The sequence below is a fragment of the Tachysurus fulvidraco genome, chromosome 1, assembly GCF_022655615.1.
Source record: "Tachysurus fulvidraco isolate hzauxx_2018 chromosome 1, HZAU_PFXX_2.0, whole genome shotgun sequence".
Taxonomy (NCBI): domain Eukaryota; kingdom Metazoa; phylum Chordata; class Actinopteri; order Siluriformes; family Bagridae; genus Tachysurus; species Tachysurus fulvidraco.
This window is the reverse complement of record NC_062518.1, coordinates 13,206,416-13,222,316: the sequence shown is the minus strand read 5'-3', so window position 1 is coordinate 13,222,316 and position 15,901 is coordinate 13,206,416. Positions and strand designations below refer to the sequence as shown.

General features: G+C 38.0%; 1 protein-coding gene across 4 annotated transcripts in view; it reads right to left on the bottom strand.

The window, feature by feature from the left end:
• il1rapl1b (interleukin 1 receptor accessory protein-like 1b) overlaps window positions 1-14,544 on the bottom strand; it is a 313,957-nt gene extending 299,413 nt beyond the window's left edge. For all 4 annotated transcript variants that reach the window (XM_027168684.2, XM_027168686.2, XM_027168685.2 and 1 more), the window contains exon 1: window positions 13,837-14,544. The gene's annotated coding sequence lies outside the window, so the exon portion shown is untranslated. The remainder of the gene's footprint in view (window positions 1-13,836) is intronic.
• Between the last annotated feature and the right edge of the window lie 1,357 nt (window positions 14,545-15,901).

The window sequence follows — 15,901 nt, the reverse complement described above, 5'->3', positions numbered from 1 at the left end:
TCGCTCACAAACTTAAGGTACCTGCAACATCTGGTCTGAACTACATGCTCTTAATGCTCTTAAATTAAGTTAATTTAATTTACATTACGGTATAAAATAAAAGGGAAGTGAATCTTTCTCGGCTGGGAAGATACCGCATTCATAGAATTAATAAAGGGTACACGGACTGTTCGCCGGACGAACAGACCAAATAAGTGTAACGTTAATTCCATTAGCGTTAATTTCAACTTAGGTTAAAATATTTAGAGTCACTATAACACGTTATAATTACTCATAAATATTTACCTTGCTTCGCGAGCCAAAATCGCTACATATACACTTTTTTTTAATGAAATGTTTATCAGTAATAATCTCAGTAATAATGTGTTATTTTAAAAAAAGACTACAATGTTTTGACTAAAACTAGACTAAAATTAAAAGACTTTTATTCGACTAAAACTTGACTAACAAAAAAGATATGTGAATGACTAAATATGACTAAAACTAACAAGGACATTTGGCACAAAACTAAGACTAATACTAAATTAAAAATAGGTGATGAATTTAACACTAGCTCCTCCTCATTTTCTCTGTGATGGCTGTCAGAGAGCAGAAGCACTTCTCTTGCAGCAACAGAGTAATATCTTATTTATTCCTATGTTATATATAAGATATATTGCAATAAATCATCAATCATTAAATGTTTATTGTGTGCAAAACTACACTAAGGTATTTATGTAACCCGGCTATGTGAACGTACCTTGAAGAAGCGGTGTCTGAAGCTCTGTGTGAAATCATGACAATCGATTGGCTAAGGAGGTCATGTGATAAAGCAGAGTGTGTCAAGAAGACCATACAAAATGTCTATGTCACATTACTCCAGATTCTATTTGTCTGAAAGAAGCACAAATGGATGCCCGGAGTGTGGCCAGCAATGCAGCATTTCATTACCTTCTCAGGAAACCAGGTTACATACATAAACTGGTGTAGTTCCCTTTCAAGGGAACTTGAAGCTGCATCATTGACACTATGGAAATCTGCAGGAGGTTAATGTCCCTAGCCATAATCCATAAGGGCAAAGCCACACAGAGCACCTCAAAGGTCTCGGAGATAGTTACCATTACCTTGCATAAGGTGCTGCTTGGAGACGGGATTGCACTGTTGTGGCCACCAAAGCAGATGAAAGGCATAGGATTTACACCACATGCTTGAACAATGGGTGTGAAAACGATTTCTGTTTTTCAGATTTTCACACCCATTGTTCAAGCATGTGGCACCTGCTGTACCGATGTACAGCAGGTGCAGTCTCTCCTGCCCTGCCAACTTGTGGGATGAAAAGCAGAAGTCCTGCAGGAAATCCAGATGACCAGCTAATAGAAGAGCAAATATCCCAGGTCAGAAACTCATTCAAGGCTGATTCCTATGGCTCCAATGCAGGAAAGACTCAGCCACCTGGCTCCATGCAGAAAGGATAGGATTTGCCCCACAAGCTTGAGCAATGTACATAAAATCTGAGAACCAGAACTCTGCACCACAGGTGCAGACACTCCTGTTCTGCCAAATTGTGGAGTGGAAGGCAAAAGGCCTGCAGAAGTCGAAACAACCAGCTAATAGCAAACCTATATTCAGAGTCAAAAACTCCTCTGAGGCTGAAAGGGGACTTTGGAGCCCCTCCAAGACTACTGAGAGGTCACAGGAGGAGAGATGAGGTCTGAATGAAAGACTTGTACATGGGCAGAAATTGTCATATGCATACTACCTCCCACTGGTAGACATGCCATTCCCTGAGCCTCATACCCCGTCTGCTTCCTGATCATGCACTCTTGAATGTAAATTGCTCTCAGTGAGAGAAATCTGGTCTCTACCTTGGGAAACTTGAACAGAGAGCATGATCACAGACTGCCCTAATGATTGATGTAGGGGATCACCAAAGGTAGCCCCTGAGGTGCCCCCATGTTTGCTGTGAAAGACAGAAGTTCTCCCAAATGCCATGGGCAGGGTGGCCATCAAGGACTGTTCCCCAACTCGAGAGGGAAGCATCCGTTGGAAGAGGTGAGAAGAAGAGACACACTTTCCCAGTTTAAATGTAGATTAAAAACTCATCTCTTTAGTCAGGCGTACACATAATACATACCATAATATCATGCACCAGTACATGAGACCAGCACATTTTTATGAACAGCAGATATGTTAATCCCTTTCCACTGCTTCTCTCTTTGTACCTATCCCGAGGCATCCAGACACTGTACCAGCTCCCAACGTCCTCTGTGGGACGAAGCCTTTGGAAGTCCACTGAACCGAGGCCGACTCTAAGAATCCTGAGACATCTCCAGTTAGACTCTGTGGTACTCAGGAGATCAGAAGTCCTTGAACCTCACACCAATACAACATTTAACTGACTGTATATTACAATCACACCCCCAGAGTCACCCATATGAGGATGGGTTCCCCCTTGAGTCCGGTTCCTCTCAAGGTTTCTTCCTTTACCAATTTAAGGGAGTTTTTCCTTGCCACTGCTGCCTGAGTCATCTCAGACTTGCTCATAGGGGAATAAATACATACACACTGTGAACTATATACATCTAATAATAATCTAGAATTTTTATTCTGTTAATTCTTATTTCTTTTATTATTCGTTAATTCCTTTATCATTAATTATGTTTACCTTCTGCTCTGTGTTTATGTTCTGTAAAGCTGCTTTGAGACAATGTCTATTGTAAAAAGCGCTATACAAATAAACTTGAATTGAATTGAATTGAAAGAGCCTTGAGATGCACCCTAAGAATGTGACCCAAGGTTAGAACCAGGGTCTATCCACATAAGAAGTGTAGGAAGCCTAGCAGGTCACCATGAGCTGAACAATGTCATGTTAGAAAAGATGGAATCTCCATGCAGGAGATTATCCCAAGAAGAAGGGGTTCTCCAAGAAGAAGAAAGCACACACATCTCTGGGTTGAGCCTAAGACATAGGGACTTCATTTGGGAAAGCACGGCATCTCAGGGTCTGGCTGAAACATAACTCTATTGAGCCTAGATGAGCCAGTCATCTGGTTAATTGAGTACATTGATGGCCTGGGGTGTAATAATGCATGATAAAGTGATAAGACTAGGCCTAACAGGAGATCCCAGCACTGGTATGCTTTGGCAAACTAGATTCTGTAGCCTTTTCTTCACATTATCCAGAACCCACTGTGACACACTGCCAGGTGGTCTGAGAGAGGCATTAGCCTCTTGCTTTGCTCAGCTCACCTACTGCCCTGAAACAGAAAGATGGCTGGGGCTAACCCAGAAGGCTGTGACACTTAAGGAGAAGGAGCATGGGTGGTCATGACACAGCAGTGGAGTTGGCCCTAAAGGAGCATCTCTGGAAACCCTAGCACTCAGGCATTAGGATTTCTTTCTGACCTCAGACGAGCTTCTTTGGCAGGTCAGTTTGGTACACCTGCAAATCTGTGATTGTGTGCAGCAACACACTAACTTATCCTACAGGATCGTAGGCCTACCCTATAAGGCCAGCATGGAAAACAGGGCCTCAATAGGGGTGTAGACTTTCTCCTCGCACCCGATGAAGGAGAGGGGTAGCTCACAAGCGTCTCTTTAACCCCAAACATTGCCGCATATTCATACCATCATTGACTGAATAGTCAGCAATGGCTAAGGAGAATAAACAGGCAAAATACAGATCATTCCACAGCCTTGACACCTCAGTGAGAAGGTCTTCAAAAAATGGGAGATGCTTGCATGGAGGTGGAAGGCGGTTTGAATTTAGCTAGCGATTGGCAAGCTCAGAGCTGACAACGCTAACCTTTCATAAGGCCAGTCTAAGCTAAGCTTAGTAACAGCATGTGTGATCACCTCCTAGAACTACAGTTAGGTGCTTTGCTGGAATACAGCCAGACAAGTGCGGATTAAGCTTAGTGACAATGCCCCGTTTTTTGTTGTTGAATTGCCTTCAACAGCATGAACTATACTGGCTGTTTCAGGAAGCAATTCAGAAGTAAGCTGCTCATCATCATCCATATTGAACTCCTCAGATGCAAACGATTACAATTCCCCGTTTCACAAAGCAAGCTCCCGGAGTCAAAGTGGAGACCTTAGAGTCAGCGGAGAGGACAAGAAAAATGAGTCAACAGATTCAGAACTCCATTCTGGAATGCAGCCAAGCAAGAACGGAGATTGTGAAAAGCAATTGCTGACAATGCAAACAAAAGCCATTCGCCCACCATGATAAAGAAGAAAAGACCGTAGTCTTTATTTATCTGTTTTTGCCCTAGTCTTTAATCTAGTCTTTAGTCAATAATGCAGACAGCAACATACACATAGTGCTTCCTGAAGACAAATAAGCTGGGGTATTGGGATGTAGATGTCCTTTTATGGACTTGTTGGCACGCTCTGCTTTGTCACATGACCTCCGTAGATTTGTGTGATTTCACAGAGAGCTTCATACACCACTTCTGCAAGGATCGTTCCCATAGCGTCAGCCATGATGCAGCTTTGAGTTCCCACAAAAGGGAACTATGTGCACGTCTAATATTAAAAAAACTATATGAACCTTTAGTATTAAATCTAAGTGAATTAATTGCCAATCAGGCATGTTTCAAAAACATAAACGTGAACATTTTTAATGAAAGGATGCAATGCCTAGATCAATTGACTAAATAAATCAGAAAACTATAATGTTTTTGTGCTACTTTTTCAATTAGTTTGTCTTCATCTGGTTTTAGAACTTGAATATTTTATACTATATATAACTATATATAAATTTCAAATTTATGCAGAAATACAGAAAATTATAAATAGCAGATTAATCTGTTTATTAATCTGTGGAGTTTGACACAGATGTGACTACCTACTTGAAGGTGATTTTGATTTGGCCAACTGTTGTGAACGGGCTTTTCAGCAGGGGTTTTTCATGTTTTGGAAAAATCCAGGCCTTTTGATGGAGTTCACCATTGTTTTCTATATTTTTTTATTCTTATAAGTAAGTGAAAATGAGGAAATGACTCACATGGCCATAGAACGATTGAGCAGCCAATTGCTCGATTGCATCTGGTCTCTTAAAAAAACTGTTAAAAACAGTTCTCTTAAAGTTCTCTTAAAAAATTCTTACATGCTTCTGACTTTGCTATTGTTTGGATGTTCTTGCTTACTACTCCGTGTTTTGCTCCACTTTTCTCAGATTTTTCTACAATTTTAACTTTAGCAGATGAGCAAAGTGCTCAAACAACACATTTCTGACACAAACACTAAACTAAAAACTTTGGAACTGGAATTATACTACATGAAAGGAGACTCTTTGCCTCCCACTGCCAGCAGACAAGAAAGATAATGCCTGTTCTGGAATCTACTTGCTGCACGAACTGCCAAACACTTCTACAAAGGATTGTGGTTCTTGAAACAAAGTTACTTGCTGGACTTCCAAAACAGCAGAACACACAGCAGAGCGTCATCACGGACTCCCTCAGCATACAGCGGTGAGTCCTGTGAGTCTAGTGATTGAAGTGTAGAGGAACAAGCCAAAACTGATCGACATACAAATCGATGGCACAAACAGGGAGCGAGACCCAAAAGCACTTGAGACATCAGATTGTCACGAGTCTCTCTTATTGCTGTGTTAGCATCCTCTACCCCAGATATGGCTAAGACAAGGCTTTCAACAACTGGTATTTTACAACCTCCTATACACCTTGAGAACAGATTTGAAGCATTAATGAACCCCCAAGTGTGAGGAATCCCTAAATGTGATTTAAACATGGATAGTATCAGCCAGCAGCTAACATCGCTACTAACAGGTGCTCAATGTCCAGCAGACAGCAGCATTCAGCTCAGAGCACAGATAAGATCAGGACTCTGATAGTGGGTGACTCCATTATCAGAAACATCAGTAGCAGGACTGCAACTGCATGCTGCTTTCCTCAAGCAACCGTCTCTGATGTAAACAAAGGACTTTCTAATTCTTGTAAGGGACATTCTTTTGAAGCACAAGACTGCAAATAGAATCATCATCCATGTGGGTAAGAATGATATTCTGAAAGAGCATTCAGAAGTTCTAAAGAAGGATTTCAGTGAACTCATCAAAACACTTCGAACACTTGAGGTTCAGTCATTCACCAGTGGACCACTCCCAGCAAGGGGAACTAACATGGTTTCATGGTTGCTTGGGCTGAATAACTGGCTACAAAGAGCCTGCAGTCTAAAAAGAGTCAATTTTATCGACAACTTCAGTCTTTTCTGGGGCCTTCCCAAACAAACTTGTCCACCCAGTAGTGTGTGCCAGTCTACCCAACATAAATGGTACACTCACACTAGCTTCAGAGTCGTCATGTAGTCAACACATCCCACAAGGACACCGACAACACCACACAGCCACAACAAACACTGCTTATGGACACTACAGACAGACCATGACGTATCAGAATAGCTAACGTGGTTCTAAATTGGTTCAGGTCATATTAAGAATAGAGATGTTATTATGTGAGTATAGGAGAGCATAAGTCTGAGTAGACATCCATGACATGCGGAGTCCCACAAGGTTCAATTCTTGCACCACTCTTGTTCAGCCTGTATATGCTCCCATTTAGTCAAATAATCAGAAAAAATCTAATTGCATATCACAGCTATGCTGATGATACCCAGATTTACCTAGCCTTAGCAACAAATGACTACAGGCCCATTGACACCCAATGCCAATGGGAAATATACGGTTGGATGTGCCAGAATTTTCTTCAGTTAAACAAGGAGAAAAACTAAATAAATTGCAGATATGCTCACTGAATACCAAAGAAACCACTCAGATCATTAAGATCGAGTCAGTTAGAAATACCAAAGGTTCACACCAAACAAGGGGAATCTGCTTTTAGCTATTATGCTGCCTGCAGTTGGAATCAGCTTCCAGAAGAGATCAGATATGCTAAAACATTAGCCACATTTAAATCTGGACCCAAAACTCATCTTTTTAGCTGTGCATTTTCTGAATGAACACTGTGCTATATCCAAACTGATTGCACACATGTATAATCCTTTCCTCTTTTTAATTGTTGTAATTTTATTTTAAAAGTTTTAAATTCCTTGTTTTATTGTTGTGATTATTGTTTTATGATTATTTTACTCTTTTTTATGTAAAGCACTTTAAATTAAATAAAAAACAGAATGCTGGCTTCTACAAAGCCAACATAATAATTACCATTGTGTATGAAATGTGCTATATAAATAAACTTGCCTTGCCTTACTATGTACCCCCAAATCAGATGTGTATGTAGAGACTCCTGAAACTATACCTAGAACTGGTATAATAGCATGTTTTATCCTGTTTAATCCTGTTAGCAACACTTTCCAAGACTCTCTTATGAGAATTTTCAAACACGGCCAAATATAAGACCCAAAGTGGCTGGCAGAAATTTCAGTTACCCGTTTTATCTGTTGCACTGTGCATTTTTTCTTCATTTTATTATTTTGGATCCATTCCAAGGCATTCTGTTTTTGTAGCTTAATATCTATGAATGGTAGCACCAGACTGAAGTATGGAAACCAAGTAATTTTTCAAGGATGACAAGTACTATTAGAGGCCCAGCTACGAGGCATTATAGTCTATGCCATGCTGAAATAGGTGTAAGTGAACTTTATTTCAAACCATTGATTTGTATGATTTGAATGTGCACCAATGATTGAGCCCCAAATGGCTAGCCAAAAGATGGTGGGACAGTAAATAAAGGACTGTGACTGACCTTGTGTATTGTTCCATTTCAGGGTTTATACTTTTAAGTGTGTAATTTGATTCTAAGTGTTTTGTTGTTCTTTATTCAGCCCAACATATTTTTCCTGGGACCCTATTATATATTTTTTTATTTTTCCTGATAATTTTTGTTGTTTCTGTTGTTGTTGTTGTTCTTCTTCTTTTTCTTCTTCTTCTTCTTCCTATTCTCATTGTTCTCAAATTCTTTCTTGAAAGGACTTCAACATAGTGACCAATAATAAATAGGAAATAATAAATCTTTTTTATTCTTTTTTCTCCTCTTAAGTGGTATTGTGGTATTTATTTTTCTTCAGGTACACATTATTTACCTAGAAATTTGTCCATTCCCTGGTGGTAGGAACTGCATCAAAACTGACACATAGTGTCAGAAAGTGTTTGTATACCCACAGATTAAACCTGAAAGACTTCATTAATTAATCTTAATTCCAATATACTGTTCCAATATACTTCCAATAAGACATTTAAAGTTAGTGTATTATTTAACATGAGGTTATTGTACATATGCTTGTCCAACTCACAGAGGGTGGTCTGCTTGCTGATGCTACTACTATTTCCAGAATCCCAGATTACAGACCAACAGCTGTCAGAAACAAAAGTAAGTGATATTGAAATGGGTTGGCTGCACTCTGGACTACACAATTTAACTTAAGGCTCTGATAAATAAAAGCAAAGAATTGTGAGTGTTATCAGAATCCTGAAGAATAGCACAAAGCCATTTATTTCTTTTAAAAGCACACTGACGGCAAATGAGTGGAAGTTCAAGATGGCTGTTTGCTTGAATTATTTGTGCGTTTAGGGATGCTGCAGTTAGTATAAGCTGTATTTAAGGCTTTTGTTCAATATCTGACTTACTCTTCTGAATTAGTAACTACATTCTTACCATTAAAATGTTTAGAAAGTTATAAAAATGTATTTTTCTTTTTGTAATCTACCTACAATTGTTTTTTTTTATGTGCTCTGACTCCTGTGCTCCACCCCATACTTTCTGGTCATGCACTCCCACCATACCAGACATGTCTCAGCTGTGTTTACATAAAAGATATTGGCAGGAGAAACATACAGCCATATTTACTGTTTAATTTCCAATTATTAATAGAAGAATTCTAGTTTGACAGATATAAAAATTCTTCTTCATTCATCAACCAGTTGTGGTTAATTTGTTTTTACATTTAGAGGTACAGTATTATCAAGGTATTGATTTAAGCCATAAGTTTCCTCATAGTATAATCATATCTGGATCTGTTATGGCCAAAAAAACAAGAACTTTTTGCAACTTTTTATGAAATAATTGTTTAAAATTATCTGCTTTTATTCTTATAATTGTAGGTTCAAGAGATGAGTATGTAGATTGTGTTGGATGACCTCTTTTTTACTTTCTACTTTGTTTTTTCCTTACTGCCCCTACACCTTCAATCCACTGAATTAATCTAAAACATATCCAGTAACAGAGCAAGTGGGAAAAATAAAATGAATACAGAGAATACACATTCCTCACACTTTGAGAACCCACGTGCACACACACACACAAATCTGTATTTCTAGAGGAGAAACACACAAACATAGTTACTCAAAACCTGAAAACAATATAACTATGCTATTAGTAAGTCCAGTAAATGTGCTCATAAGCAGCCAATTTGTGCTGCACAAATGTTCAGGACGAGTGTGCTGTAGACATTTATTATTAGTGCAGGCGGTGTTTCATAGTAAAGTACTGTTTAATACAGTATTTCCCATTGTAATAGAATATGAAATCTATTAAAATGCTATTATTTATTCACTTATTATGATAAATATAATTATAACAAAATCTGACAATAATAAAAATAAAAAAACTGTCACCAAACCCAGTGTGCAAAATCAGCTAACCTGATTCAACAATTAACATGCTGCTTTTACAATTATTTATTGCAAAATTTGACAGTTCGATATTGACTTTTTTTAAGTCCACAAAAAATAGCTTGTTCAGTTGTTTGGTTTATGACATTAAGCTACTGTATTTAAATAAATGTTAGTAAAAATATAGCACAAGTAGCTCTTGGCCACCTTTTGTTAAAGTAGCTCTCAGATGTTAAAATGGTGGAGACCCCTGATATAGTCTTTGCACTTAATTATTTTATTTTGTTCTACATGCACACTACTTCTTGATGTGAAAATTGTATCTGAACAGATCTGGAACAGTATCCTTTGGACAGCAAGGTGAAGAACATGATTACCATGTTTAGCAAAACAACAAACACAGTAAATCACCACAAACAACATATAATAATGTCTTAGGTTATGTATTTAACTCAGTTCTCTGAGAAGGAAATGAGACACTGCATCATGGCTTGATGCTATGGAACGCCTCTCTAAGACCAGTGTCTGAAATACTTGATGTAGCAGCACATATCAGCAAGAAGGCATCTAAGATTGATTGTGAATCCAAAGATTGTAATTGTCTGAAGGAAGTCATTTAGGGTTACAGATGCCCCTTTTCCAACAAGGCAGTTTGAGTGCTGGTTCAGAGCCAGAGCCTAATTTAAAATTAGTTATTTCTTTTTCGACACCCAAAAGACTGGCTCTGAGCCAGGAAAAGTGGTTCTTATATAGCACCAAAACATTGCTGGTCTAGACTTAAGAACCACTTGCATCAGGGGCTGGGGGCAGGGTTACTGTTAGCACCTTTGATAATGTACCTTAAGTATACCAATGTTTATACATTTTTACTTTACCGCAATATGATCAATTATCAGCACACATGATAGTAGGTAGCTACATGCTAAGGCTACTCTTTTTTCTGTGTTAATGATAAAATAATGTTATGTACTTTCCATTATTCTCGAATGCAACCTCCGTTTATATAAACGAGCTGTACATACACATTGGATTTGCCACGTTTGGATGCCAATGTAGGTTCGCAAAGCCATGAGCATTAACAGTAAAGCAACATCCGCCATTGTTGACGTTTGTCACTGCTGCACTGTAATGTTGTATACAGTGACATAAGACCTGGCTCTGTGATGGCTCTCTAGCCAATGGAAAGGCAAACCGGTTCTTAGAAGGCTCACCAGTGGAACCAACTTCGAACCAGCACCAGCAATAGCTCTGAACCAGCACCCAGTTCTTTCTGGTGGAAAGGGGGAAACACACACCTGGACAAAATTATGTTGGTACCCATTTCGCTCCAGAATGCATTGCTATCATTGTACCCGGCACAGATTCATCTGCCAAATGCTAAGCAGCCCCAGAAAATAAACAAGTCTCCTACATGTTTCATAGTAGGTACAGTGTTCTTTTCTTTTCATGAAATTTTTTTTCATCTGTGAACATCTGTGGCTTGTCAATATGCATTTTGGCAAATTGTACTCTGGCTCAAACATACTTAGATATGTTATCAAATTTCCCCTAGCAGCCACATCAAGAGAGAGGTTAGCAACGTCTGAATAATATGTGCAACTGTAGTCACAGGAACTTGAAGGTGCTTGGAGATGGACTTAGAGTCTTTGCCTTTAAGATACTTATGTATAAGATTCCTCCCAATCTCCTGAGACAACTCTTACTGTTCTGTGGTCCATGTTCAGTGTAGTGCACGCAAGTATACCAAACAGCACAGTTTCAATCAGTCACAATTTAAATAGGTAGACTGATTGATTACAGTCTTTGAAGTCTTTGTGATGGTAATTACAGAACACACTTTAGTTTATCATGTCCCTATAGTAAATTATTTTCAATGTTTTCTAGGGGTACCAGAATGTTTGTCCAAGGACAATTTCATTAGTTTGTTTTTTTAAATGCTTCTATTGAGCCACAATTCAAAATCAATGTCTAATTTTTATTAGTCATTTTTCAGTACATTTTAATGTTTTTAATATTTCTTGGTCAGCTTCAAGGTATTTCAGTGACCACTGGGGATTTTTCTTTACCAAACATTTTGTCTATGTGCGTATATAACCTGAGGAATGTATTCTAGAAGACAGGCACAAGACATAATGCAGAGATGCATGTCAACAGAAGCTTCAACAATGGGTACGTGGATAGTAGAAATGGCATCCACATTCCTTAAGGGTAGCAGGGGCTAACCATGCTGAGAGATTCTGTTACACAGCATCTCAGAATCAGAATCAGAAAGGTCTTTATTAGACTTATAGTTAGTCTAAGTTCACCTAAACTCTCATTTGGCCAGTTCAAAACCAGTGTCCTGAATTTACTCTATTTGTCCAACTGTTTGTCACATAATGAATTGATGATCTCCCGGGTAAAAGTGTATTGTATCCCTGTCTAGCTTTATGGAGCTCCATTATGGATCTACTAAGGATCTGTGAAAGTTGATCTAATTAAGGCATGGTTCACACAAATGAATTGATTTAACAGTAACCAGTCTTTGGTTACATTTACAGTACATTAGGCCTACATTTCACAGCAGGTGAAATTGGCCCATTGTTCAATATTTATATAAACAGAAAAATATACCCTGAAGTTGCCATTTGTGCATATCTACCAAAATATGTTTGAATGAAAGTAAAAAAAAGGCATTTTGCAAAATGACATTTTTCAGAAAAAAAGTGTTCTGAAGAACATAGCAAAGAAATGGGCTGGAAAAATATGTGTAAGTACCTTAAAATGTAGTAACAACAATGACAACAACAACAATTGACTGTACACATAATCCAACATATATTGACCCTGCACTTGGTTAGACGAATAATAATTTTTTGAGTTTACACTGTTATATACTTTTAGACAATAAAATTAAGTATTACTTGTGACATATAAAAAACTAGCTGAATAGTCTTGTTTTATATTTATTGTTATTGTTTGTGATTTCTTATTTATATTAAAACAGGCAGGGAAATGCCTCTGCAGTTGGCATAAAACTGAATACATTAATCGGACTAAACAAATAGAGACAAAAAGAGGTCAGAATATGTAGGGTTTTGGGTTTGTTTGTTTTCTTTGTGAAACACTTGCCAGAAAGCCTAGTTTTGTGCATCAGTATCCTATAGGACATCACCAAACACAGTCCTGTGAGTGTGGTTCTTACTTGTCGAGGTTCATGTAAGAGCTCAAAAAACCTGTCAGAGTTACCAGGTTATAAATTTGTTACAGTCTTTTCAGAACCCTGCTCACAGAAAGAGAAAAATAAAAAACCCTTTTTGAAATGACACAAACAGATATTTTTAGCCAAGGAACATACATTTTTTTTGTTAAATGCACCATTAAATGTTTGTGAATCATGTAAAACTGTTGTAATACTAAGTTGTTATTTTGGACATATACGCTCTTGATCTAGGGATTGTCTATTGTCAATTGAACATTTTCAAGAACAGTTAGTACGAGACCATGGTGACAATGTGAGAAGCTGTCTGGTGTCGTGACTTTGCTTTTGCTTGCATGCTCTCTCTCTCTCTCTCTCTCTCTCTCTCTCTCTCTCTCTCTCTCTCTCTCTCTCTCTCTCTCTCTCTCTCTCTCAGTTAAGCTTTGGTATCATGTCCTGCAATATTACATATTCCTGCAATATTGCCCTGGTATTACATGTCCTGCAAAATACCTTAGTTTTATAGTAACAGGAAAGTCCTTTAGGTTGGAGAACTTTAATGTGGTGTAACAAACTCATAAAACCTATGCACAGTAAATGTGCCATAAATTTAATAAAAGCACTTGTCATGTTAGACGCCATATCACACACACAAATATATATATATATATATATATATATATATATATATATATATATATATATATATATATATATATATATATATATATATATATATACACGTGTGTGTGTGTGTGTGTGTGTGTGTGTGTGTGTGTGTGTGTGTGTGTGTGTGTGTGTGCGCGCGAGACAGATATGGTGTCTGACAAGCAAAAAAAAAAGTACGTTTATTAAATTTACGGCACATAGGTGGGCAGAATGAAGCAATTGAGGGAGCTTAAAAGAGACTGCAGAAAACGGGAGTTTTAATTTATTCAGAAAGCGTTTCAGCATTTCAGCCTCTGCTGAATATTCTAAAGATTGTTGACTCGGGTAGATTGCTATGGTTGTTTTTGTACCTGATTCGGCGATTAAAAACAACAGCTAAATCAAAATATGTCAGTAAAATGACCAGAAATTTGAGGCTTACCCCGGGAAAAATCCCCCAAAAAATGACCGTTCCCGAAGTCAATAAAATCCGAGGGTACCCATCACACTGGATGAATGGCACATTTTCCCTTTAATTCAAAGAGCGATTAAATTATGCAGAAATATCCCATTTAGGTCTCAACGTTGTTGGTCCGACGGTGTTTTAATCCGAATTCAAGTCGCAGACTATGTGATTTTAAAATCTTCGCAGTGCGCACAGGATCTTTCTCAGTAGCTGTCGGGAAAAACTTAAAGGAACCTATGACAATGTCAGCGAAAAGGCATAATGAATATCAGTTATTTGTAGATTGTCTCCGATGCGCAATGCAAAACCATCCCTGTTGCTCATATATCTTCAGCAGTCAATAAGTATAGATCTGTACGGATATTTCCAAACTATCCCGTATTGGCGCGTCCAAGACCTTTTTTCTCAAGACTGCAATGAAGACTCGCTACTCCGGCGACTCAATGAACCCCCCGATGGTCCTGTAGCCGGAGCAGTGTGGTCGATCAACAAGCAACGGGGTACCAGAAAACCCCACTGATATCCATATTATGTATGAAAGAAAGCTAAATATACAGGAACGAATACTTGATCTAATGCGCCGTCGTTTGTCATGAAGTACCGTGAGGCGCTTACGGAAAATGAAAGTTGAGTATGCGCCAACTCCATCCTTTCCCTTTGAATGAGCAGTGCACTGGCAGTGCAGGCTGATCTTAAAGCTATCCACACTGCCGCCTAACGGAAAGAGTGGAGAAAACAGGTGATCTGGGGAAGGATAGAAACGCCCTGTGATTCCCAACAATCCAGCGAGAATCTTACAAAGGATGCATAGAAGAAAAATATAAGTATAAGTGATTATTTTAAAATGCTTTTGAACTAAACTGACAATATGCTGCTGTTGGTATTATTATTAAATATATTATTATTATTATTATTATTATTATTATTATTATTATTAGTAGTAGTAGTAGTAGTAGTAGTGGTAGTAGTAGTAGTAGTAGTAGGATTAAATATATAATTTTTGGATGAAGCTTATAGCTTCATTGAGAAGATATTGATAGATATTTCATATTGATAATTATTTCTCATCCCACCAAATATACCATCACCCTCCCATATATATACCACACATCTTAGCTAACACTTGGAGTAACCAATCAACAGAAAGAGCAGAATTACTGAAAGTGTCAAAGATAGAAAAATTTATGGAAATCATCAACTTTTAAATAAAAGAATATTTACAAAAAATATTTAAAGGTTGTGTTGAGTGTTGAGTATTTCATCAGCTCTTACTTTACATTAGCATGTTTACATTAGGGTTTGAACTCTTGAGCTCTAGGTGATATGACAAACACAGCTCTATTATTTAAGTAGCCTGAGCCTTCTAATCCAGAAGACTGTTGTACAGTATAGGAGCCATTTTATCACCGAGGCAAGGAGGATAAACTAAAATTTCATCCAGCTTTCTTTGATAAAACTCTTTCACACAGAATGCAATTATGATATAGGTGACATATGTCTCTTTAGAGGGGAGTTCATACAGGAAAAATTATGCATCTGGCTGTATGGATCAGCTAGAGCAAGCTTTTCAAGACCACCACATCCTAGCATGTAGTACATCTTTTAATGTTCTATTTAAATTACTTAATATTAAATATAAATTTAAACTTAATAATGCTGAATGCTGAATAATGCTCACTGTTAGTCCATGGCAGATTAGCAGTCTGTGACTATTATTGATTTGATATGTGGTTTGATCTAATATTCTATTTTTGGTTTTGGTGGTAGAAGTATGCAGTAGTCTTGAAGCAGTGGCTTACTGAAGCCAAGTCATGTATCAGTGTGTCAGCAGTAGTTTTAGAAAATTTCAGAACTGACACGCTTTACACATTTTGAGTAGTAGATATATTGAAAACCAATATATTCACTCACACACTACGGACAATTTTCCAGAGATGCCAATCAACCTACCATGCATGTCTTTGGACTGGGGGAGGAAACTGGAGTACCCGGAGGAAACCCCCGAGGCACATGCAAACTCCGCACACACAAGGCGGAGGCG